The following is a 26,597-nucleotide window of genomic DNA, read 5'->3' as shown; positions in this document are numbered from 1 at the left end:
GCCAAACCCAGCTCACTGATTACGAAGTTATTGGAACAGAGCCCAATGCACTCATTTGTGTATTATCTTTGGTGGCTATCAAGCCGACAGCCAAATTAAGTCGTTGTGACTAAGATTGCCTAGCCCTAAAATACTAACTACCTGGCCATGGACAGGACAAGTTTGTGGAGCCCTAGTCCAGAACGTTTAACTCTATGGGAGATGGTTTGAATTGACACAAAGCGTGGATGGCGGATTTTTAATGGGATGCACAGACACTGAGTGTACTCCCCATGGAGGAACCTCCAACAGCGCTCTCCCCCTACCTGCCCTGGCGGAGAAGCTCGATGTTGGCAAAGCGAAGGCACTCTGTGAGCTTTGGGGAGGCCAAGCTAGGGTGAGGCACTTGCACTGTTACTTGGTCTTAAAGCTGTGCTTTCAGAGAACGGAACATGCCATGAAGGGGCAGAGTATTTCTGATGTGATTCAGGACAGGAAGCCCAAACTAAGAGGATCCCAGAGTAAAGATAAAAATCCAAGTGACCAGAGTATTTGGGGGCAAAATCAAACCTAAGGAGAAGCTTTCTTCTGCAGGTGATTGTCCAGCAGGCCCACCAGGGTGACTGATCCACGCCAAGCCCAGGGACCCTGCTCCAAGGGCTTCTTGGCCGGGGGTCCAATGGCCCCATCCACCGAGCCTGCCTAGGTCTATTCGCTGAATCCCACATCATTCTCCTGCCCACATGCACCTCCACTGACCCGCCCATCTGCAAGGAGGGTTGGGATGAGTCTTTGCACCTGTGTTTCAGGGATGGCGAGTGGGTAGCTTACGCGAAATGTCATGTTCCTCACCTTCTCTCATTGCCCTGGACCTCAGCTCTCTGTGAATGAACACGCCCTCCCACCGCCGCCTTATCCACGCCCCACGAGTGTGTGAGATACTATGGGCCAGAATCATGCCCTCTCCATCATCGTGCCTCAGCCCATGCCCAGCAATTACTCACCTGGGGCTGAGTTGACAGTATTTTATTTTGAAGTTATGCTGAAATCCATCAGAGAAATTCAGCACCAGGAGGCAAGCCAGCCCTGCAAGCCAGTCCAGGAGAAACCAGGGTGGATGGTGGTCTGCCCCTGGTTCATTCACTCAATCCACCCATGGGTGTGGGCCTGTATAGGCCGAGGGGCTTCGGAGCCAGTGAGACTGTCCCAGCCTTCGTGGTGCCGCAGCAGGGCGAGGAGAACCGTGATAAAGCCCATACGGATCATCGTTACTGAACTGTGAGGTATGTGCCAAATGCTGAGGGCGCACAGAGGATGGACCTCGGGGAACTCGGTAGGGGGCAGGAGGGTGGGGTACACAGCTCCTCCAAAGGGCATTTGCATTTTTAAAGGGTCCATTTTCAGCAGTGGATTTCAAGCAGCTCAAGGTTTGCTAGTGGAGCTCTTTGAGTTGTATGCGGCAGGGGTGACAGGCTGGTGCCTGCTTGTGCCCTCCAGGCACTCCTGGGCATTGCCCATGCAGTCCAGGGGCTCCACCAGGCCCAGGATTTGGCTGGCTCTGGAGGTGAAGGAAACAGAGCCAGCAGGCTCCCTCCTGGAAGGCGCAGCACAGAGAAGCATCACTGTCCTTGCCAAGTCCCCAGATCCTACACAGACTATGCCTGCATGCAGGGGAGAAGGCTCCTGCTGAAAGCCCACCCTCCCCTGCAACCTCTGCTCACTGCCCTGCCAAGGAGGCCCCAGGTGGGGTGAGGAGGCCGCCGTGTACAGAAGAGGTTGGCACAGACCAGCAGGTGGGGCCTGGGAAGCTGGCGGCTGCCATGCTCCTCCAGCTTTAGCATCCTCATCATCTGAGGCAGCTTCACTTTTAAGCAACCAGTGAAGGACAAGCACCCTGTAAATTTAGAACTCGTGATGGCTGGTAGCTTTTGGTATTCATCTTAGCGCACAGAGTGGGGGGAGGAGGCAGAAAAATCTATTCATGGCCACACCATCACATCCCAGCCCACGGAGGCACTTGCAGAAGGGAATGTCTTTTCCAAAAGGAAAAAGGTAGCAGACCCTCTGAGGCCAGGTCCCAACTCTCACCCTGAGGGCTGCCCCCCTCACCACTATTCCCACCAGCACATCCCCACGCAGGGCACCTCAGCCCCCACCTCAGGGCCCCCCTTCCCCTTCTCACATTTGGCTAAAAATAAAACCCCTTTTGGCAGCAAATACACCCAGTTTCCCCAGAACATAAGCTTCCTGGGAATCTAGAAAAGGGAATAGCTCTACCTCTCATGGAGCCCAGATGGATTCCTGAAAATTTGTGTCAAACCAATTTTTGTAAATCCAATCATGTTCACAGTGATTCACCACCATCTCAGAAACACTTCCCTCCTGGCCAGCTGCTCGCCGGACCAGATCCCTCCACGCACATAAACAACGACAGCCAGTGATGGGCTTGAGCAAATACCAATTCAAGAGGGGGCCGCAACCAGAGGGGGTCCTCCTGTGATCGGAATGCTCGTGTCCAGATTTTGCCGTGTCAGCTCAGGTCCCCAGGAAGTGGGGCAGATGGCACATACCTCAGTGTCTCTTTAGACCTCACTTGACCTCTTTCAGGGAGGTGTCCCCAGAACCACCCTCACACCTCTCCCTTGCTTCCCCAGGACATCATAAGGGGGCCTCTGCCACGTGACAGATCTGAGTGAGCACTGCACAGGAGGGGAAGGGAGTGGGGGAGGTAGACTGTAACTTCCAGCACGAGCTGGCCCTAAAGGCAGCGTGGTGCGGCCTTCGGCAAAGCCGGGCTGGACTGTGCAGAGCCCTTGGCTGGCACAGAGTGGGTGAGGCAGGGGCCAGCTTGAGCAGCCCTGCAGTGTGGGAAGATGTCTCTCACTGCCGGACAGAAGCATCAGGACTGCAGGCAGGGAGGCTGACAGTGATGCTGGTGCCTGAGGAGCCAGGGAGAAGTGAAGAGATCCAAAGTCCAAGGCCAACTGGCTGGGCAGTACACTACATGTGGGAGGTCAGACGAGAGGAAGGGGACCTGGGCTAGTGATGCAGGCCCACGCCTTCAGAGTAGGGAGCCTCCCCTGTTCCTGCGGCCACTCTCCAGGACAGAGAAGCCAGGGGCAATCGTCAGGCTCTGGCCTCTGTCCTCTGCCTTGACAGTGCTGGAGAGGGTGTTCAGGGCACATGGCCATGACCTTGTGGCCCTGTCCAGGAGTAGCTATTGTTGAATCACTTGCACAGCAGATTCCAAGGACACAAGTAAGGCCACTGGAACCAATTCCTACTCCATGGCTCTCTTTTGTTAGGTGGCCATTAAAAAGGTGTGTGTGGGGGCACACACATGTGTTAAGGAACAAGTGATTCCTACTGAAATAGCTCTGAGCAGTCTGGAGCTGAATGGCCACTGACCTGCAGAAGTCCCCAGTGGACACTGCCGGGCTTACACGGCTTACACCAGGGCGAGGGCGTCTCCAATTGGATTACACACTCCTTAAAGGAGAGAAGGAGTGTGGGTGTGGGCTTGGTACCCGCCCTATTTCCAGCCCCACCCAAAGTACTTGACCCTTGCTACCTGGTCTCATTTTCACAACATCAGCCTTACTTTGTTGATGAAGGAAGCTGAGGCTCAGAGAGTTGACTAAGAGCTAGGTGGCAGGGGAGCTGGGGTTTGACCTTCTCTACCACAAAGCCTCTGCCCTTTGTCTCTCTCCTAGGACCACCCCAGGGAGGGGCAGGCTGAGCTCTCCATTCTCTCCAGCTCCAAGTGGCCACTGGGATCCAAGCCCTTCTCCAGCAGCAGACTCCAAGCCTCAGAAATCCTCCCAGGCCACACCCTGGACTTGCCTGGCCATGCCCCCAGCACACTCACTGGCTCACGGATAGAAAAGAGGACCAAAGGCCGGTCAAGGTGGGTGGTGATAAATCCATCTGTCAAAGAGGGGTCTCCAGGTCACTTCAATATTAAGGAAAAACTGTATCTCTGCCCAATCCAGGGCCCCAGGGGTGTGGGAGGGAAGATTTGGTGTGTGGCCCCTGGGGACCCTGGGCTGACCATGGAAGCTGTACGGCGCAGGAAGGGGGGCCTGGGTCCCCTCTGATCATGGAGTCTGAGCAACCTTTGGCAAGATCTGTGGTTATAATTTTGTCCTTATTATAAAAGTAATACATATTCACTGCAGAAAATTTAGAAACTACACATATGCAAAAAGAAGAAAATTAAAAATAACCCACAATCCCACTGCCCCGAAATAACTCCTGTTAACATTTTGAGCATGCATACCCTCCCAGACTTTCCTATGCATAGAATATGTATTTTTGGTCCTAAGTGGGATCATACTGTACATTCCATTTCATAACTTTGTTTCCATTTAACTACGTCTCATAACCAAATCTCGAAGTATTCTTCCACAACATCATTTTTTAATGGCAGAACCAGCCAAAGACTACTAACAGGACAACTGAAAACAGGAGAAGAAAATTTCACACTACAGGACATTACAGTTAAGCATTAATAGAAAAACGTCCTTTGTCAACAAATCAGTTATGTGAATTACAGAAAAATGTGATTTTTAAAAAATTTTTCTTTAGTCCAAATTCCACAATATAGAATTGAAGACAAGACACTCAAAAGAGAGCCCCTTTCGCCAAGATCTTCTCTTACTGAATGAAGTGCATCCATGATGAAAACAGCCAGGTCTGAGCATCCAAAGACCTCTGGTCTGCCTAATGCATGATCCCCGTAGTTCTGAGCAGCAACAGTGTAGAGTAACTTCCAGCAGTAGGTGGTCATGTCTGTGAGTGTGCACGTGCGTGTGGGCAAAGGCCACGGTGGACGACGAAGGACTTGTTAGTGGATGAAGGAGACTGGGGTGGAGGTGTGCCTGTGAAAGGTGATCAGTTCCAAGCAATAATGCAAAGGTTTTACTGGTGACCTTTATAACTCTAACTATGAAGATTTCCACACTTGATCTCAACTCAAAAAGAGAGAGAGGACTCCCCTCGGCTGGTGACATCTTCAGAAGGAAACGTCATAGCTCCGAAGAGGTGACGTGATGTCCTCTCACTGCAGATGTCATGGACTGAATGTTGTATCCCCTCAAAATTCACATGTCGACTCCTAACCCTCAATGTGATGATATTTGGAGGTGAAGCCTCTGGGAGGTGATCAGGGTTAGATGAGGTCACAAGGGCCCCATCCTCGTGGGATTAGTTCCCGAATAAGAAGGGATACCAGAGCCCTCTCCCCACCATGTGAGGACGCAGCAAGAAGGTAGCAGTCTGCATGCTGGAAAGAGGGCCTCGCCAGAACCTGACCACACCAGCACCTTGATATTGGATTTCCAGCCTCCAGAATTCTGAGAAATAAATTGCTGCTGCTGAAGCCACCCTGTCTGTGGTCTTTTGTGGCAGCTAAAGCCGACGAAGACCTCAAGTAAGATGACTGGGGTAGTTCAGGATGGTGAGACTGCAGTCATTTGGACTTTGGCAAGCCACTTCCCCAAGGAGAGACCCACGGGGGCACATATGGAGGTGGGAGGAGTGAGGGATCCGAATTCAGGGAGAGTGGCGCAAGATTCACACCTGCTCTGCCAAGAAGGCGGCACGTCCCTCAAATAAGAAACGGGAGCTCAGGCTGGGGTCTACTGTTTCACGTGATGACAGATGAAGTGCAAAGAGCTTGAGAACGTCCCCACAGGGCTGCTAATGGGACAAGGCTTGGGCAGAGCTCCCAAGCTCCCTCCCACAATGGCTTCACCACACCTGCAGCCTTCTTTTCCTGCCCAGCAGAACAGGGGGAATGAACTGAGAACATGGGGGGCTTGCATGGGCCAATCCAAGAAGGGCAAAGAAGCTTCTGCAGGGTCAGAGAAGACCCAGAAAAGTCATGGGTCAAAGAGCACGGGATTCCTCCTCGAGGATCAGAGCCTGAGGTCCTGAGAACAGCTCCACAGAGACTTAGGCTCTCTCCAGAGCAGGACAAGCTCGGGTGCTAGAGAGGCTGAGAACCCCCCACCCCAGGTCCAGCTTAGGAACCAGCCAGCGGCTGTTTCTACCGTTGGTCCCCACAGCTTGGTTGAAAATCCAAGGACAAGACTGTCCTAGAGCAGAACCAAGGGCAACTGGCTGACCCACTGTTACCCTACAGCAATGTCCTTGGGAGCACAAATCTGCACTTGTAAAGCATCATGGGGGCTTCTAGTTTATTATTTACCTTTCTGTGCACTTTAAGGATGCTCCTTTAGGGAAATGCCAACCTGCCATATACAAAATAAAGATGGAGGATCTCTGCCCAGGTGGGAGCCACTGTAACAAGGGCCTCAGAGGCTGGACCCAGGGAGAACTGTGCTCAGAACTCAGGGTGCTGGTCCCAGGAGATACAGCTTCAGGGGCCTCTTGGTACCTGAAGTATCCCACGTGATGGGAAGTCCAGGCCAGGGCTGGTTGCAGGGCTGGGTGAGTCAGCACCTCTCTGTGTCACAAGAACACAGGGTTTGCCCCCTGCCTGCTCTGTACACTCCCATCGGGCTGGGAGCAGAATGGCTGCAGTATGTCCGTAGCAATGTCCCGAAGCCTCTCTTAGAAGCTAAGAACTATTCACTAAGAAGCTGACCCTCCCCACTGGAAGATAATCCCTTTGTCTCATCAACCACAACTGGTCACAGCTAAGAGCACAGGGTCTCCCACGGTCCAAGCGCTCAGCCTGGGGTCAGGCTGGGCCTCACTCTTTCCAGCCTTGCTGGAGGGGGTGGGAGGGTTGGCACATGCACCAAGCCTCCGTCAATGGGAAGAAGGGGGAGGGCAGGGAGACCCTGATTGCCGGTCTCCAGCACAGCCCTCTCCCCAGCAGAGCTCTGCCCTGCCTGCCATCTGGAGACATCACCCCAAGATGCTGCCTCCACTCTCACCATACCTTTACCCTCTGCCCATCGCCTTAGGCCACACCCAACATGCCAGGTCCACAGGTGACCCAGAGGGCAGAAAGCTGCCCAGATTCCCCTCTGGGGTTCCTGGGCTTATAGGTCAGCTTCATGGCCAGAGGGCCTGACCAGGCCACATTCTGGGGGGCATAGGACAAGACAGGATGGCCAGCTCCCAAGGACAAAGTCACCTGGGTGGGGCATGACCATTCTGACATAGGAATGTCCTATGCTGGGGCCCAGGAGGCCTGAGGGGTCAGCCATCTGCATTTGGGGGCCACTGGTTGCTGTTTCCTCCAAGAAGTGGGATTGAAAGAGTCCAAAGGCTTCTAAGAGTACACTACCTGGATTGGTCCGTCAGGTAGTGGGAGGGACCCTACTTCTATCAGGAGAAGTTGACCCCCCTGCCACAAGCCAGCATCTGGGGAAGGAGCCGATTTCCCCCATGCAGGCCACTCAAAGACCCCAACACCCTCTGCCCACGAGCGGTAGCCACTGTGGGTCCACCTGCATGGTGCCTCCCTCCACAGCTCCCTACACACCAAGGGACCCTCTCTCCTCACCCTCCCTCTTTTGATTCATGGCTAGGATTAAGCAGCCCCTCAGGGGGCCAGGGAGGAAAACATATCATCCCCCTGGCCTGGCAATTTGACCCCAGAACCCCCATCATACTAATCACCACACCAGTGCAGGGGCCTCTCCTCACACCTACTCATTGCCCGCATGCCACCCAGCCTCTGCTCCAGGTCCCAGGACAGTGTCCTCACAGCCTCCTGAGTCCTGCTCATGCTCACATCCCTCAGAACCAGATTCTGCCTCCCTAGGGCCTGCACCCACGTACCCTTTTTCTGCCATTGAACACAAAGGGACAAACCTACTTCCTCCTCCACACGACAGGCCCATGAATAAGTGGAACATGGCAGCAGGCTCACCCCCACCCAGCCTGGCCTTCCAAGGCTCCTGGTGGCCTCAAGAGCCCACCTGTGTCATGGGTGTGTACCCCTTCACACCCCAGCTGAGCTAGCCCCAGTGGCCACTGTCTCTCCTAAAGCAAGACACAGAACTGACCACAAGTGCCCCAAGGAGACCAACAGCCCCCAAGGACATGCTTCTCCCAAACATGCATGGGGTGCTGCAGGCACAAAACTGGGGGTGCTGGAAAGGGTAGGCTCACAGCAAGGCCTCTGTGCTTGGGACTCTGGATCCTGGCTGAGGAGGTGGGTGGGAAGGGGACAGGCCCTCACCCTGAGTCGGACTATGGGGGCTGCGATTCCCCTAGTCTGAAAACACAAGCCCACCGCCCACCCCCCGCCCCCGACACGGGAGACAGATGGAAGAAGAGCTGGTCCCAGCGAGGTCTATGGTCAAAATCTGTGTGATCGTGTGATGGCTCCTCTCTCAGAGGCTGACAGCTCCCAGCAGGGCCAGGTCTCTGTGTGTGCCTGGAGCTTGACAAAGTCTTGAGGAAGAAATGAATGAGTGAACGGCTGAAGTGGAGTGGGGGAGCTGGAGACTCTTTGTCTCTCCTCCTGCTGTGCAGCTCCGGAGATGCCTCCCTGGGCAGCTTCAGAGTGAATGTGGCCCCAGTCAGAGCAGAACAGCAGCAGTGCTGCTGACTCCCCCCAGGCCCAGTTCCCTCCTCTGGAGCAGACTTTCTGCAGGTGCAGAGAAAGTAGGATTAACAAAGGTGGGTGGGGTTCCAAAAGCCCTTCAGGCCAGTCCTTGTCTTTGGGGCAGCACCAAGGCAGCAAAGCGCTAACTGAGGCTCTTGAACCACATGCAGTTGCCTTAAAGGAAGGAATTTCAGGCAGGATTGGCAGACCCCAGGCATCCACGTAGGGCTGGAGGTCTACAATGGCCATTAGACCCAGAAGGTCACCACTATGAGAAGTTCGGGTCTAAGGCTTCATGATCAGGGGATGGCTTGATAAGAGCCAATCCAGCGGCAATGCCAAGACTGTATGTAATAGTCAAAGTCTGAGAATGGCCCATATGTAAAGAGCACCCTGAAATAAATTTTTAAAAGACTGCATGGAAATATAGACAAAGTACATGAGCAGATAGTTCACAGAAATCAAATGAAAATGAACAGTAAACACAGAAAAAGACACTCAGCCTTCCTAGAACTGAGGAAATGTAAATTAAAGTGATATTTTGTACCCTTAGACTTGCAAATATTTTAAGAAATAATAATTACTGATACCAGTAGGATAAAGGATTCCCCTTTATGAAGAGATCTGTAAATACTTCCAACATTGTAAAGCAATCCAGCTGTAGTTATTAAAATTTAAGATATACATACCCTTGGCCCCAATAATTCTACTTTCGTGACTTTCTCCAAAAAAGAAGAAAGTAGCATATCACGTGAAAACTACATATGTGCATATGCACATGAGTGGGTCAGTATGAACAAAGGGGCGATCTGGAGAGGGGACACTTCCAACTATTAGTAGAAATCTGAGGTCATCCCAGAGCTGGATTTAGGAAGGAGCAAAGGAGACTAATCATTTCACTTAGATGCTTCTGTCTTGGAAGAACTAATACAATAAGAGGTTCTTTTAATAATTCGTGCGACTACGTATTTTAAGTGATTAAGGAAATGATTTTGAAACGAAGCCTTTCTACCTCCCCTGCTATTACAGGTGGAGTCACCAGATTTAGCAAATAAAAACACAGGACACCCATATTAAGTCTGAATTTCAGATAAACAACATCTAAAAAAATAAGCATATCCCGTGCAATATTTGGCACGTACTTAAGCAAAAAAAATTCTTTGTTGTTCATCTGAAATTCAAATGTAACTGAACATCCCAGGTTTTATCTGACAACCCTAGTTACAGGGGGAGGGAAAAGGAAGATCTCTGTAACTTCAGTTTAAATCTGTTTCCTCCAACTATATGTTTCCACCTACATGATATTCTGGAAAAGGCAAACTGGAGAGAGTAAAAAGACCATTGGTTGACAGGGGCTGGAGAGGAGGGAAGGACAAATGGATGAAGCATGGGGACTTTTTTTGGGGGGGGGGATTTATTCTTTATGATATTATAATGGTGAATACATGATATTATGCATTTGTCAAAGCCTACAGACTGAACAACACAAAGAATGAACTCTAATGCAAACTGTGGACTTTAGTTAAAAAGAATGTATCAATACTGGTTTATCAATTGTAAAAAGGAAAATAAAAAGGTGGATTGTGAAGCAAAAAAAAAATCTGCTTCCTCCAGCTCCCCATGAAAACCCAAAACAGTCATGATGACACTTTTTTCTCCCAGCAATCACATTCATGCACATTCACATGTTTGGGGTTTTCTTTTCGGTTGTTTTGGTTTTGGTTTTGGCCTTTTCCTTTTTTGGCCGCAGCTGTGGCTTTTGGAAGTTCCTGGGCCAGGGATCGAATCCGAGCTGGCGCTGCAACCTGCTTCAGCTGAAGCAACGCTGGGTCCTTAACCCACTGCTCAGGGCTGGGGATTGAGCTGGCACCTCCAGAGAGACAAGCCAGATCATGACTCCACTGCACCACAACAATGGGAACCCCACACTCACATGTTTTGATCATCACATGTCACCTCCAGGAGAACATTCTCTGACTTGGCCCAGCTCTGACTCACACAAGCTGATGTTGGGCACGGTTGCTATTTGAGAGTCAGGATGTCACATCGAAGCTCCTAGAGCAGCATCCAGGCCTTTCCCACTCTGTGCCCTAGTCTGGCAGTGCCAGGAAGGCAGTCAGCAAACTGGGGGAGACCAACTGATGGAGGACGTGGTACGCCCTGGAGGGAAGATGGTGCCCCACCTTTAAGGCATGTGCTGTCCAGTTTCAGGGCCATAGCTCTGCAGGATCAACCCAAATTTCTTAGCCATGGTGGGCATTTTGGGCAGCTGCCAGGTGTGCCTTCCACCCGCCTCTTTCCCAGAGCTGAACACAATGCACAAACCTCATACAGAATTGCTTCCAAAGCTATATTTGCTTCTTACTCCACATTATTCACTTGCTGTTACAGTAAGGAGACCCAGGACTGAGGATAAGGAGTTTGGAGCCAGGGCAACCCTGGCCAGGTTGCAGGCTGCTCAAACTCTGCACCTGTACAAGCAGAGGTTGGCTGGATGCTCTTGAAGGGATTTCTAAGCCTTTCTGAGTTTAAGGTCAGGCGTGTCCCCAGCCTTCCTATTCGAGTGTGCCATTCACCCATCCTTGCCCAAAGCCGGAGAATGTGACCACCAGCCATGGGGAAATCCTTGCCGTCTGAGGCCCACGTGGTTCTGCAGGCTCAGGTATCCTCTGCTAGAATCACTGCTTAACCCACTGTCCATCGTGTGTAGTTGCTGCGGAAGCCCAGACGCGACATTAGCATTACAACCCACACTGATCTTTGTCAATTACGCTCCAGTATTTGAGCTCTAACCAGCTTTAAATTGAATCAGGACGAAATCATCAGAATAAAAAGAGCCTAAGCCCCAGCCTTTCAATTCCAGCACTGGAAAAAAAAAAAAGTTATACATTTCATAATGGCCTTCTACCCCATAATGAACAGGAAAAATAAATTAGATTCCAAGCTAAGGGTATATTTATGCAATTTCATTATGTGCCCATGAGCAAGCCTGGTTTTCACCAAGATAAAAATGAGCTCTCAGAAACACTCGCACTAAATAAATGGAGTGATTTAACAGCTTAACGGGTAGTGTGGAGGAGGAACTGAAGGACAATGTCAAAAATGGAAAATAAAAATAAGAGGGACGTCCGACAAGCCTCCCGCTCTGAGTGCACGGGGCTCACAGACTCCGGGTCTGCACGGTGCCTGCAGGCAACAGCTCTGCTCTTGGTGTCCTGGGTGACCAAGGCCTGGAAGGGTGGAGGGAAGCGGGTTTTCCCCGAGACAGGAAGACGCTGCAGCTCTACGCACAGTCAACACGACGTCTGCCCCAGAGCCCCCGGCCCAGGGGCCAGTTCTTCAGAGCTCCAGAGATGACCTCAGTGCAGTAGCTTCAGCAGAAAAGCTCCAGGTTGTCTTAGCCCTTCTGGTTCTCATCACTAACCTTCCTTCCCTCCTTTCCAGAAGTTCCTCTTGGCTCTTCTGCTCCCACATCAGGGTTACCCGATGCTTGCACAGCCCCAGCTGTGGGGGCAGAAGTGGCACCTCCATGCCCACAGGGTCTCCTCTAGGCTCCCCACGCACTGGCTGCCTGGCCTTCACCTTACCATTTCTTTTTTCCAGAGAGGAAAGCATATTCTCTGCTGCCTCCAAACTCTCCGCGTGTGAAGACTTTTTTCCCTGGCGCATTGTTTACCACGCAAAGCTCCAGGACCTCAACATGAGAGGCGTTGTGTAAGCTCGGTTGTTGTGAAGGTTGACAGAATAATAGATTTATTTTTATTTTTTTAATGCATATTTACAAAGCTGGAGGGTGTTTCCCGAAAACTCCAGTGGTGCGTAGCTGGGACAAACTTGGAGTTAGCCAGACTCGGGACCTCTCTCAAAGGCAGTGCTTCTGATTCCCTGAGGTGCCCTTTTCAGCTTTGTGAAGGGCTCCCTGGTGCTGTCAACAAGGGTCAGGATGAGGTCATCAACCCCAGGAATGTCAGTCCTGGGGCATCTTCCAGGGGACTCTCCTTCTTCAGAAATAAGGATACCAAGGCTCCAAGAGATCAGAAGGGATCCGGCTCATCCTCGCAGGGGCAAGGCTTACACCAGCCTGCCCCGCAGAAACATCATGCCAGCCACATGGGTCATCACATCTTCTAGCAGCCACATTAAAACTTCGAAAAAAAGGAGTTCGCACTGTGGCACAACAGAATCAGCAGCATCTCTAGTGCCAGGATGCAGGTTCGATCCCCAGCCAAGCACTGTGGGTTAAAGATCTGGCATTGCCACAGCTGTGATATAGGTTAGAACTGCAGCTTGGATCTGATCCCTGGCCTGGTAACTCCATATGCCACTGGGCAGCCAAAAAAAACAAAAAACTTTCTTTTAAACCAAGTGAAATGATTTTAATAATATATTTTATGTAACCCAATATATCCAAAATATTATCATGTCAATATGTAATCCAGGTGAGAAATTACTAATGAGATGGTTCACCTGCTCTGTCAGTGTGCTGCGTCTTTGAAATCGGTGTGCATTTTACGCCCACAGCCCATTTCCACCTGGACCAGCCACTGGCTGATGACCTTCCTCTCGGGCAAGGCAGGCACAGAGGTCCTTCATGTCACAACTGTCCCACTTATAAACAACCCAAGCCTAAAAGGCAACCGTGGAGCATCATGTGGCCACCGAGTGGTGCAGGGAAATATGCCCAGTGCTCAGACAGTCACATTTACAACCTTCACAATTAGCGATTTTCCAAAACCGCCATGAGACCATAATGAAAAATCACCACCGCACAAGACTCCTCAAGCATATTCTGTGTCAGGAGCAAAGAATTTTGCGAGTGACATATTGCTGCATTCTCTGCATAGCTCTGAGAAGCAAGCCCTGTCATCACTGCGACTTCCCATCGAGAACAGAGGCTTCGTCAGGGCTGCTGCAAAACCACACAGTGAGTCAACAACCATCAAGGAGACGAAACATCAACATTTATCAACCTCTGAGGGCAGAATTTCCCCTCCTGACAAAGAGAATCCGTTCAGAACCAAACAGGTGCCGGACTCCCCTATTTCTTGCTTTGGGCCACCTCCGGCTCCTCAGTATGAGGCAAAAACCAAGACCCTCGCATCTCCACATTACCTCTTTTCCCAGGGGTTCCAAGGGGGTTAAAAACCAAGCAAACAGATAAATACCAACCAACCAAGATAAAACGTGCTGCGAAGATGAAGCATGCCAAGTTCATGCCAGCCTCCCGGTCTTAGGTGCCAAGCCCGTCGGCTCATCAGAGCAGAGAGCTGGAGTTGCAGGGCACGGCGTGAATCCTGGCTCCTGCGCAGTGAAAATGCAGAGCAACTGGCCGACCAGCAGAGACACAGTCAGGGTTTGCAGAAGGGAGGAGCAAGGGTAGCTGGAGCACCGAGAAGTTGCTGAGGACACTGGGACAGAGGGACTCAAACGGGGGGTCCAAGCCCTGACCTCCACCCACAGCATCGATGGGAGGTGCTCCTTCCTACCTGCTAAGGTTGAGGTCGGGTCCACAAGGGCCTGGTTGTCATCCTCACAGTGAGTGGCCCCATGAGCAGGTTTAAGGAAGCCACGCCCGTGGCTGGACCCAACCCTGGCTGCTCACTCTTCCAACATCACCTCCTCAGATTTTTGTCCTTCCTCATGGGTCAGACAGGGCCCTACCTGTATAAGAGAAAAGGACAGCCTCAGCCCTTGGGATGCTGTAGGGCTTAGGCCATGTTCTGCTCTGTCCTCATGTGCTGATGATGGTGCCAGGGGAAGGAGGCCGCGGGGAAATGTGGGAAATGAGGAGGTTCGTCTCCTCAGTCGCCAGGAAACTGATGTGGAGAAAGAGGAGCAGGAACGAAGAGACGAGAAGAGGAGGCAAAGAGCAGAGAAAGAACCGGTCCTCTCCAAGCTCCAAGAAGTTTGCTCCTCCTGCTGGAGTTCCTCCACCCTCCAGGCCCCTCGCCTGCCCTGCCGACCTGGCACCCTGAAAATCATCTGTGAGCACCACGCCCGCCCCAACATGGCCCAGGCCCCTAGCCACTTTCCTTTAGGGCCCAAGGACGGGTGTCTGCCTTCATCCTCAGGCTCTGTGTCCCCGAGCCACCCCCTCGATGCTCTTACATAATCGGGTCCTTCTCCACCCACAAGCAACGCCGTCCTCCAAGTCCCCCCACCTTCTAGACACGGGGGTGTAACATCTGCTCACACTGCTCCTCTCCAAGAGAACGCCTTCCCCCACACACTGCACCCCAAACTCAAACACTGTCACCCTCCCCCAAAGCAGCAAGGGATAAAAAAATAACATAAAATAAAAACATGCTACCACTGCCACCCACCACATCATTAAGGGCAAAAAAAAAAAAAGTCTCCTACAAATAAAACTCTTTCCTTCTTGTTCTAGAAAAACAGTAACAAGTCCTGGGGGGTGGGAATGCAGGGAGGGAGCGGATGAGGGCTGCTCTGCCTTCTCATCTCCATTGCTGAAATCATCTTTGATATTTCTTATTTTTAAAAAGAAAGCAAGTCCACAGAGGTGCGAGCATAGGCTCCCAGTGCTCCCATAGCGTTCATGTGGGGAGAAGGTATCAGAATTCAGCGCCAGGAAGCAGCATCTGTGGTCCCAGTTTCCCCTGCCCTCATCCTCGCTCCTCTCCCTGCAAAGCAGCACATCTAATGGAACAAACAGAAGGGTCATGTTTGGGTTTGGGCCAGGAGGCCAAGAGCCGCACCACTGGAACCTGGCCGTGACGGGAAGGACAAAGGAGCCCAGCCCCCAGATGGGCCAAGCCAGCGCCAGGAGCCATCCTGAGACTGCAGCCCACCCTTTGCTCTTCTCCCCACTCCCACCACCTCAGCCTCTAGGCCACAGAGGGAATCAGGGCTCCCATGTCCTTCCAGCCAGCCAAGCGCTAGAAGGCTCAATGCCTGCCTTCCCTTCCAAACACTCCCAGGAAAGCAAGAAGGAAATCCATAATTTTCCCCAGGAGACACTGTCTAATCCACTTTCATTATCCAATTCAGCCTCAACGTTGAGACTGCGGTTCTGTCTTGTCTGTCTTCCGTGTGTGCTCAGCTGCCCTGTGTCCTCACCGCCATGGTCCAGACACCCACACCCAGCTGTCGCTGAGAGTCCGTTCCGTCCTGCCACAGGCGCTCGGGCCCCCCTCCTCCAGTGTACTGAGCTGTCTTTGGAGGGTCTTCGTGGGTGGGGAGGGCTCCCCCTTGATTATTCCCGCACAGCTGTGTGTGTGCACCTGAGGGTACACTACATGCCAACCCATCATGTTACAGCTTAGATAAATCCCAAATGAGTGGGTTACAATTTACAAATGTGCATAACGACATATTTAAGGCAAATCATCTTCCAGAGGCCACAGGTGAGTCCAGGAAGGTCACAGCTGTGGTCTGGATCTCAGGGGGTCCTTATCTTCCCAGACCTACATTCCCACCTGCCTCCACTGCTGAGCCACGAGCATGTGAACCCATCGCAGAGAGTTCTAAGGAAGGCAAGAAAAAGCCCTAACCCCAGGCTGCTTTCCCCAAAACAGAGGGACTCAGCCCTGAGAAAGCATGTTTACAGAGGACCTACTGAGTGTCTCACGGTGTCTCCCCTTTGCAGCCACACCTATGAACAAACAGGCTCCATCAGGTGAAACGTTGTCACCAGGGTCCCAAAACTGCTAGTATAGTCTGTCTGTACTCTGAGCTCCTCCCATCTTTGCTCCAAGCCTTTCCCAGCACCCAAAGAGCAAGCTTTCCAAAGAGGGATGACTAATGGCTTATCCACGCAGATGCACCAAAATCAGGGCATCCCTCAAATCCCTCCCACCTGCTGGCACTCCCGGCCACCCTGTCCTCATGGTTGAGGTCTCCATGGCAGGCATCCCACTCAGGGCTGAGGGTGGAAGCTGGATTCTAGGCGCTGTCCTCCCACCAGGGAGACCCTTACAGGCAAACTGCTGCCGTGATAGAGAACAGCACAGAACGACGGTGGAATAGGAAGCACTCCTGCTGCCCAGTGGCTCAAAGGTTAAAATATCTCAAGGGCTCATGTCACTCCTTTTCTCTTTTCTACTAAAAATCTGCTGTTGGGAGGAGGCAGCTAGGGGAGGACCAGGCGTGGGACCCCCGGGAGCAAGTCTCCAGACAAGCTCTCTCATCCCCTCTCCTCAGAATGGGGATCCTCTTGCCAAAACAAACCTGGGGCATAGGCAGGAAATGCATATGCTGCATTTTCAGAAAACTTCCACCCGGTGAAAAAGAGAGAAGATGTCCTTTGATTCAGCCAGCAGCTGCTTGTCTAGCACAGACTGTGTGCATGAGGTCCTCAGAGGAAGGCAAAGGAGAGATGGGACAGGAGGCTCCCGGGAGGCTGGTGGGGGCGAGGACTACCATGGAGCCCCCATAAAGCAGGCCTCAGTGCTTGGCCGCACCCAACACACTCACGCGCATCAGTTCCAAGCACCCTACAACCCCTGACGTGCTGTGGAGGACCCTGATCTTTTCTGAAACTCCTCTTGGCCGACAATTCATTCCTGGAGACCCTACCATGGGGTAGCTGCCTCCCATGACCCTGGAGGAAAATCAGCTTCCCCCTCACTCACTCTGGTCTAAACGGCCTAAGCTACTCAGGGCATCCCTTTGCCTATGTTCAAATCATATGGAAAAATCAAATTTCCAGGCAGAGTTTTGTGCAGGGCTGGCAGCTGAACTGAAAACAAGGTGCATGATGGAGCGGGCCATGGCTGCTGCACAGGAAGGAGAGCACACGGGGTGCTCCCAGCTCCCACTGAGCCCCAGGAATCTGCCCCAGAAGATCGAGGCTGGCTCAAAGCAGGTGTCATTCCCTCGGCAGTCCAGATGCAGCCATATTGCTAGGTCCTGGGCCTGAGGCTGCTCACTCCCAAGGACACACCTTAGGCCTGCCTTCATCTACTGCTCCCCTCTCTCTCTCCCACACTCTCCCAGAGAAGAGGGACCAGCTTGCATCTGAGAATACTGGATCTCAGAAATCCTGGTGGGGGACAATGATGATACCCCTCCCCCTCTGAAGGGCTGATGAAGCCCTGTGACATGGCTCTGTCACCACCCCTCGGGCCACAGATATGTCCAGGATGGTGGTCAGACCATCCAAAAGAAATGCACCCATTAAGCAGCACCAGCTCCTGGAGAAGAGCCTGCTAGGACCTGCCCCCACTCCAGGCTTATGGGGCCCCGACAAGGCCCTTCACCTCCCTGGACCTCCACCCTCCTTTGTGAAGTAGGGGACACCCAGCTTCTTTGGCGTGGAACCCCACTGTCCCTCCACAGAACCCCTCTAGGCCTAAGAATACAGCCTGCTCACATCTGTAATTTTCATACATCTTTGGGCATCTCTTCAGCCCCTGTGCCTACGCCACGCAGTAGGTGCTCGATAAATATTGTGAAATGAATATAGGAATGCTTCCTCGTGGCATTTCATTTTATCCTCCTAAAAACCCTGTGAGCTAGCACGAGCCCTCATTAGTCTACAGGGGACAATCACCATTGCTGCAGGAATGACAGGTGACTATAGGAGCTCTCCCTCTGCATTATCTCATTTCTTCCTTTCCTCCAGGCATGACGTGGTGCAGCTAGTACTGCTGTTTCACAGATGGAGAAACTGAGGCTCAGAATGGGGAGATGCCACTGCCTGAGGTCCCTTGGCCCAGATCAGAACAGATGCCTGCCTTCCACGGGGGCTAGGGAAAGGCTGCAGGGGAGCAAGAGAAAACAAACATCTCAGGACTTCATCAGGGTCTCTAGGTTCTACCAGACAGGAACTCATTTTAAAAGTCCTGGGAGTTCTCATTATGACCCAGGGGGTTAAGAATACAACAGCAGCAGCTTGGGTCACTGCAGAGGCGAGGGTTCAATCCCCAGCCCAGTGCAGTGGGTTAAAGGATCTGGTGTTGTCATAACTGCAGCATAAGTCACAGCTGAGGCTCTGATTCAATCCCCGGCCTGGGAACTTCCATAAGCCATGGGTGCGGCCCAAAATAAATATATAAATAAACCAATTAATCAGTTAATTAAAGTCATAATGGAGGCTCTGGAAAGACATGAGAGGGGACAGGGCTTGGCCGGCCTTCAGGTGGGAGCCAGCGATAGAGAAGCACAGCCACTGAGCTGGCTGGTGCCCACTCCTCCAAGGCTGAAGGAGCCTTGCCACCTCCGGGAAAGAGCAGATGGTCCCTCCTTTTCCTCCGGAGACAGGCAGGGGTGCAGCTTAATAAAGTTACAGCCAACTGCAGCTCCGAGGCAGGCAGAGCTCGGGTCTCTGCGGAGACTGGCGAATGATCTATCTGACACCAGTGTCAGGTTAACCAGAGACTCTTTAAGGAGATCATGGAACGCTTGTGTCTGTGTTGAGACAGGGCAGTGACTCTGGCCTCCAACCCAGAGGGAGACTTTGAGGGGGGCACCCCAGGGAAATGAGGAGGGCCCAGCAGTTCTTTTCTATGGTGCTGGGGGAAGGGAGCTCCCAGGAGAGGATGAGACAGAGAAAGGAGAGAAGAAGATTCCTCCCCTCACTTCACATGCCTGTACCTCCGGAGGGAGAGGAAAGGAGAGGGACAACATGAATATTCTTCCACCATGTGGCCCCAGATCACAGCTGAGAAGGCCCCACAGCTGTGGGCACAAGCCTCTGCCTGGCAGAGCTAACTTTAAAACAAGGAGAGTTGAATCATCATAAAAAGTAAGAATTCTCCAGGCTCAGAGACATGACAGATGAAGCAATTTATCTAAAAAGGCCCAGTGTTCTGGGAAGAAGACACATACAAAAGAAAGAAAAGAAAGGAAGGAAGGAAGGAAGGAAGAAAGAGAGAGAGAAAGAAAGAGAGAAAGAAAGAGAGAAAGAAAGAAAACTCCCCAAACTGTGGAAAACCAACCTCCAGGGCAGCATAGGCACACGGACCATCCCTGCTGGGCATCTGATGAGAGCTCTCCTGTCTCCCGTCTCAAATCCTTCTTTTTCTATCTTCTTGGGTCTATACTAGGAAAAATCTACACTGGAAAAATGGGTCAGAGACAGGCCACCCCCATCCAGGGCCTGATCAGGCTTATGAAACTGAATATCCCACATGTGTGAGAGGTCAGGCACAGGGGGCTTGGAATGAAATGTCTGGGTCCAGGAAAACAAGAGGGTCAAAGGGCACTCCTACACCCAGAAGCATCACCATGAAAGCTTAAGCAGTAGGACAAACTCTCATAAAAAGGGAAGGTGCATGGAGCCAGACCTCTTCCACAGGAGTCAGCTCATGAACCAGCATGGAAGGTAGGATTGATGGAACTGAGTGGATATGGTGCAAGTTATGCTAAACTAATACATTAGAACAGGATCCCAGAAAGCAGGGGAGAAAGTTCCAAATGGAAGTCCACATGCATATGACAGGGAAGCATGGCACATGTACGTCCAGCACCCAGCTCGTGGCAGAGCTTTCATGCCATCATGTACTCAACAGATTTTTATTGGAGCAGCACCATAGGCCAATCTCATCTGTGAAGTGACTGAAAGACTATGTGGCTGGATGGCCGGATCCTTGGAGAGGTGGGTGGATGACACTCTGTGGACTTAAAAGGAAGCAGATGGAGCCAGAACCCAGAGTACTGAGAAGATGACTCTGCAACACAAAAGTTCTCAGAACTAAGCACTTGGTATTTTCTAGATCAGTGCTGTCCACTAAAACTTTCCGGGAGGAGGGGAATATTCTATACCTGTGCCCTCCAATATGATAGCCACTAGCCACACATGGCTACTGAGCACTTGAAATGTGGCAAGTGCAACTAAGCAACTGAATAGTTACTTTTATTTAAACAGTTACCTGCAGCTCATGGCTATCATACTGGAGAGCTCCATTCTAGAGTTTTCCAGCACACTTTTGCATATGCTGATCCTCCCTGGATGGCTGTTTAGAATATGGGCTAACTAAGGATAACTGGTAAGGGTAGCTTTTTGAGAGAAATAGATACCAACACAAGCAGGGCAGTTCCATTTTCCTCTAGACCTGTTTTCTGCTGAATAATATGGGAACTTTAAGGTCCATACGAAGCACCCAAAAATCTTGTTAAAACGCAGGTTCTGAAATTTGACTGACTGGAGTATTTTTCATTGATTCTCTTAGATTTTCCTACTATACAATTGTATCTTCTACAAAAGAGTAATATTTTTATCCCCTGCTTTCTAATATCCACTCTTCTCATTTATTTCTCTTGTCTGACTGCATTGCCTGATGCTTCTGTTCAATATGTAATAGTAGTAGTAATAATAGGCATCCTTGCTTTGTTATAACTTTAGTGTTTCCACACTAAGAAAAAGAATGGATTTTGGATACAGTACACATGGTCATGCTAAGGAAGTATCTATCAATTCCTATTTTTATTGAGTGTTTATCAAGAATGGATATGGACTTTTGTCAGATGCCTTTTCATATCAAAAAAGATAATCATGTGATAATTCTTTTCATATTGATTAATATAATGGATTATATAAACAGGTTTCTTAATATTGAACCATTCTTGCATTCCTAGAGTAAACTCCAAACAGACATAGGGTATTATTATTTTAACGTAATACTTGAATCCTATTTTGTAATATTTTATTTAAAATTTTGCATCGATATTCATAAGTGAGAGTGCTCTGTAGTTTTATTTTTGTACAATCTTTGTCAGATTAAAAAATATTGGGAGTTCCTGCTGTGGCACAGAGGGTTACGAATCTGACTTCAGGAGTTCCTGCTGTGGTGCAATGGGATCCATGACATCTTGGAAGCACTGGGTCACAGGTTCAATTCCCAGTCCGGCACAGTGGGTTGAAGATCCAGCATTGCCTCAGCTGTGACAGGTCACAGCTATGGTTCTGATTTGATCCCTGGCCTGGGAACTCCATATGCCATGGTGTGGCCATTAAAAAAAGAAAGAAATGCGATCAAGCTATGTGGGAGCTTCCTGGTGGGCTCAGTGGGTTAAATATCTGGGCCTTGTCATTGCTGTGGCTCAGGTTTGAATCACTGGCCTGAGAACTCTGGCATGCCGTGAGTGCAGCCGAAAAGAATAAAAATGAAAAAAAAAAAAAAAACTGAGAAAAAAATTTTTAAATATTGCTGGAGTTCCCTGTGTGCCACAGTGGGTTACGAATCCAACTGCAGCAGTTTGGGTTGCTGCAGGGGTGAGGGTTTTATCCCCAGTCTGAAGATCTTCCGTATGCCATGGGTGTGACCATAAAAAAAAAAATACTGTTATTCTCTTTTTTAAAAAACTATGTGGATGTTTTTCTTCTTTTTGTTTGCTGTGGAACAGCTAATTAGCATGGGAAGTACCTGGTCTTTAAAAGTTTAATTTAAATTTCCCCCATAGAACCTCGAGACCTCCTTCTTTCTATCTTCCATGCTAATTGGCCAGTTTTGATAAATTACATTTCTCTCTTTTTTTCCTATTTTCTTTTTTTGGCTACTCCTGTGGCATACATTAGTTTCCAGGCCAGGGATCAAACGTAGCAGCAACACAAGCTGCTGCAGTGACAAGGCCAGATCCTTAACCTGCTGAGCCACCAGGGAACTCCACTCTTATTTCTTACGTTGTGTTTCTTACTCCTTATTCCTTTTAACCATTATTGTGGCTCAGCTATTTGCTTTTTTAAGAACAAGCTCACTTTGAGTCTACTTTGTGCCTGAGTCTACTTTGTGACTCATATTCATTATTAACTTTATTAATGCCTTCTTTCTGCTTTCCTTCAGTTTTTCATTCCTTTGTCCTTTTTCTAACTATTTTTCTAACTATTAGGTCATATACTTAATCCATTTATCTCTAAGTCTCTTTTATTGACGGAGTTTTAAGGCTATGAATTTTCTCTATCCGCCTCGCCCTCACCCCCGCCAAGCACAGCTGGTCCTGCATCTGCGGGTGCTCTGTATAGCCTTCTGGGAGCCTGATCCTCTAGTGTTGTTTGCTGACAGTGTGTCCCCCCCACCAGACTGGGTTCTTCAAAGTCAGAGTCTTCCTCAGCTCTGGACAGCTAGCACCTAACACAACATCTGACCCAGCAAAAGTTGCAGTAAATATCTGTGGAAAACATTATGTAGTGGCAAATAATTTCATCATGATAACTGTAAAACCCACACTTGGGTATTTATTCTTTTTTTTTTTTTTTTTTTGCCATTTGTAGGGCTGCTGCCCCGGCATATGGAGGTTCCCAGGCTAGGGGTCTCATCGGAGCTGTAGCTGCCGGCCTACGTCAGAGCCACAGCAACGTGGGATCGGAGCTGTGTCTGCAGCCTACACCACAGCTCACGGCAACGCCGGAGATCCTTAACCCACTGAGCAAGGCCAGGGATCGAACCCACAACCTCATGGTTCCTAGTCGGATTCGTTAACCACTGCGCCACGACGGGAACTCCTTGAGTATTTATTCTATGCCAGGCGCAATGCAAGATGCCTGACAGACATCAGCTTCTCTGATCCTCAGATAACCCCATGAGGTGGGTTCTGCTCTCCCCCTTTCACAGTGTAGGAAACCAGGGCTCAGAGAAGTCAGGGACTCGCCACACCTCACGACTCAGAACTCATGAACCCAAAGCCTGTGCCCACAACGAAGTGCTTATCACCAAAAGCAAAGGACATCAGCCCATCTGGAGCAGTCAGAGCCCGCGTGGCTCTGCAGGTAGAGCAGAGGCTTGGGTGTGGATCCAGATCAGCCACTACTAGTGTGGGAGTCAAGGCAAATAATTAAACTTCTCTGTGCCTCAGCAGTTTCATTTCCAAAGGAGAGAAATACCCATATTCCAACAGGACTGCTGTAAGAATTAGATGGGATGACAGACGGAAACACCCAGCACACTGCCTGGCCTGTGCTAAGACTCAGAAGACAGTGTGATGACGCCGATGGTGACGGTGCGGATGGTAGCGGTCGCGGCAGTGACGGTAGGAGTGGTCTTAACAATGGTGACGGCGGTGGCGATGGTGGTGATGACAGCGACAATGATTGCATCAGCCAGAACTCCAATTACCACACCACCACCAACACCCAAGGAGTTCCCACTGGGTGCAACAGGACGGGCAGCCTCTCGGGAGCCCTGGGGCAGAAGTTCGATCCACAGTCCAGCTAGGGATCCGGCCCTGAGGCAGCTTCGGCTCAGGTCGCAACTATGCCTTGGATCTGATCCCTGGTGCTGCAATTCCGTATGCCCCCGGACGGCCAAAAAAACCCACCAACATCATATGGTGGAAACAGGCCCCATTAGGAAGACAAATAAGTGCCCAGAGTTGAAGGAATAGAGAAACCATAACATTTCAGAACAGGGAAAGAGTCTTCTCTTTTATTTTTCTTTCATGGCTGCACCCACAGCATATGGAAGTTCCTGGGATTGAATCCAAGCCACTGTGACCTACACTGCAGCTGCAGTGACTCTAGGTCCTTTGATATACTGCACAGGGCTGGGGTCAAACCTGCACCTCCATAGGCAACAAGCTGCTGCAGTCAGATTCTTTTTTTTTCTTTTTGCGGCCATACCTGCGGCATATGGTAATTCCCAGAGTAGGGGTTGAATCAGAGCTGCAGCTGCAGCCTATGCCACAGCCAAGGCAACAATGGATCCAAGCCACATCTGCAACCTTTGCTGCAATTTGCAGCAACACTGGGGTTTTTTTTTGTTTGTTTTGTTTTTTGTCTTTTCCCCTTTTCTAGGGCCGCTCCCACGGCATGTGGAGGTTCCCAGGCTAGGGGTCAAATCGCAGCTGTAGCTGCTGGCCTACGCCACAGGCACAGCAACGTGGGATCCAAGCCTAATCTTTGACCTACACCACAGCTCACAGGAACGCCGGAGATCCTTAACCCACTGAGCAAGGCCAGGGATCGAACCCGAAACCCCCATGGTTCCTAGTCGGATTCGTTAACCACTGAGCCACGACGGGAACTCCAACACTGGATTCTTAACCCACTGAGAAAGGCCAGGAATGAAACCTGCATCCTCACAGAGATAACATCAGGTCCTTAACACAGTGAGCCACAGTGGGAACTCCTGCAGTTGGATTCTTTTTTTCTCAACGATTCAATGAATTTTATTCTATTTATACTTGTACAACCATCATCACAACCTAATTTTATTTATTTATTTATTTATTTTGTCTTTTTGCCATTTCTTGGGCCGTTCCCGCGGCATATGGAGGTTCCCAGGCTAGGGGTCGAATCAGAGCTGCAGCCACCAGCCTACACCAGAGCCATAGCAACACGGGATCTGAGCCGCGTCTGTGACCTACACCACAGCTCACGGCAACGCCGGATCGTTAACCCACTGAGCAAGGGCAGGGACCGAACCCGCAACCTCATGGTTCCTAGTTGGGTTCGTTAACCACTGCGCCACGACAGGAACTCCACAACCTAATTTTAGATCTTAACCCACTGCACCACAGCGGGAACTCCCAGGAAAAGATTCTTAAGACCATCCACAACTAAACTATTTTACGGATGGGGAAAGCAAGAACCAGAAGAGGGAAAGCAGTTGTCCTTTTTACAGCCAGGCTGAGACGAGATCCAGCTCTTCCTATGCATGCTTATGCCCTTAAACGCCAGCTGAGCACTCACCCTTTGTGAGGCCCAGGTCTAGAGCCCAAGGAGATGTGTACGGGAGGGACCTCATCGCACAAAGCACAACAGATAGTAATTCCACTCAGTGCCAAGAGGAGGGAGGAGCCGCCGCACTTGGCTTCGCAGAGCACTGATCTCAGGGTCTGGGGGGGAGGCAAGACCAGGCTGGATGGGAACTTGGCAGGAGGGAGCACAGCACGGGCTGACCGACGTAAGGCCTGTGGGGAATGCCAGGAGCAGCACAAGACAAGTTTAACGAAAGTGAGTGACAGGAGTAGGAGCTGTAAACACATCCAGAGGGGGTGGAGAGAGGAAATTAAGTATACAAATTAGGGATGATATGAAATTAATGGCTACTTTTAAAACACATGCTAATTTAACATATTTGTAAGCATGAAAAAATATGAACTAGAAAGAAAAGACTGGCAAAATATTTACTGACAAAAGGCAAAATAAGAAAATATTTGAAAACTGTGTAGCACATAAATAAATGCCTTGAGGTGGCAATTCCCTTGGAAATTCATTTCCTTCTCCAGGCACAGAGTCAACCAGAGCAGCTGGATGCTAAAGGGGATGGAACCAAGGCCTCTCCTCCTCAGGGGCTGCTGCACACTAAGGCACTTTGCCAAGCCCAGAGCCAAGGTTTGCCATATGCCGGTCTCCTCGGAGAACCCACCTAGGTTACTAAGACCAGAGAGTGAGCAGCGGGGCTGGCATTCAGACCCAGGCAGTGTGGCCCCATTGTCCAAACCCTCAGCCACTATGCGGTCTGTTCTCCCCTCTCAGTGCTAAGAAAATGCTGACTGAGGCCGCCCTCCAAACACAGAGGAGACAGGAGGCTGGCCATCCATGTCCTCAGTCCCTCCGCATTCCTTATGAGACCGCACAAAGGGGCCATGGGAGCAGAAGGCTCCGGAATGAGTCTAGGCTACCAGCCACCAGTACACTATCACAAGCTCACCAAACCAGCGGCTACTGGTGTGAGGGCAGCATTTCCAAAGGAGTCTGAAGAAACTGTCTTTGTGAAATTAAACTAGGTTGGCTCTAGTATAAACATAGTCACAAGCTGAAGGGCGGTATGCAAACCATAAACAGAGACCCAGGGAGAGGCCAGCATATGGGGCAGGAGGTCTCATGGGCGGTCCCCTGGGCCAAGCAAGGCCAGTCTTGTTAACTGTCCAAGCCAATGGTCTGGAAGACAGCAAACAGGTCGGAAGCAAGATCGGCTGGGGAGAGGGGCAGGCAGGCACTACAGTTTGTGCCGGGGCAGGGAGGTGGCAAAGACGACCTGGAAGGAAGGTAAGTGGCTCCCAAGTGCACTAAGGTTCAGCTTGCAGGAAAACTGTGAACGCTCAAGTCTGACAGAGGAAGAAAAACACAAAAACAAACAAACCAAAAAACCCCAGCCTGAAACAGCTATTTGCTGTGCAGAAGAAACCTGGGAAGGAAGGGCAATGCCACATCAGAGGATGGGGGTCCAGTCCTAGAGAAGCCCGGCCG

The 26,597-nt window shown here is 50.6% G+C and overlaps 1 protein-coding gene and 1 non-coding gene across 4 annotated transcripts in view; one reads left to right on the top strand and one right to left on the bottom strand.

The window, feature by feature from the left end:
• Positions 1-26,597, bottom strand: part of RBFOX3 (RNA binding fox-1 homolog 3) — a 431,817-nt gene that overhangs the window by 360,057 nt on the left and 45,163 nt on the right. The gene's annotated exons all lie outside the window — the stretch shown is intronic.
• On the top strand, positions 4,651-4,729 carry LOC125115339 (small nucleolar RNA U2-19). The gene has a single exon (XR_007132050.1). It is a non-coding gene; the product is annotated as a small nucleolar RNA U2-19 (small nucleolar RNA).

The sequence above is a fragment of the Phacochoerus africanus genome, chromosome 14 (genome assembly GCF_016906955.1).
Source record: "Phacochoerus africanus isolate WHEZ1 chromosome 14, ROS_Pafr_v1, whole genome shotgun sequence".
Classification (NCBI taxonomy): Eukaryota; Metazoa; Chordata; class Mammalia; order Artiodactyla; family Suidae; genus Phacochoerus; species Phacochoerus africanus.
Note: the sequence above shows the minus strand (reverse complement) of the source record. Positions and strands in the feature narration are given on the sequence as shown.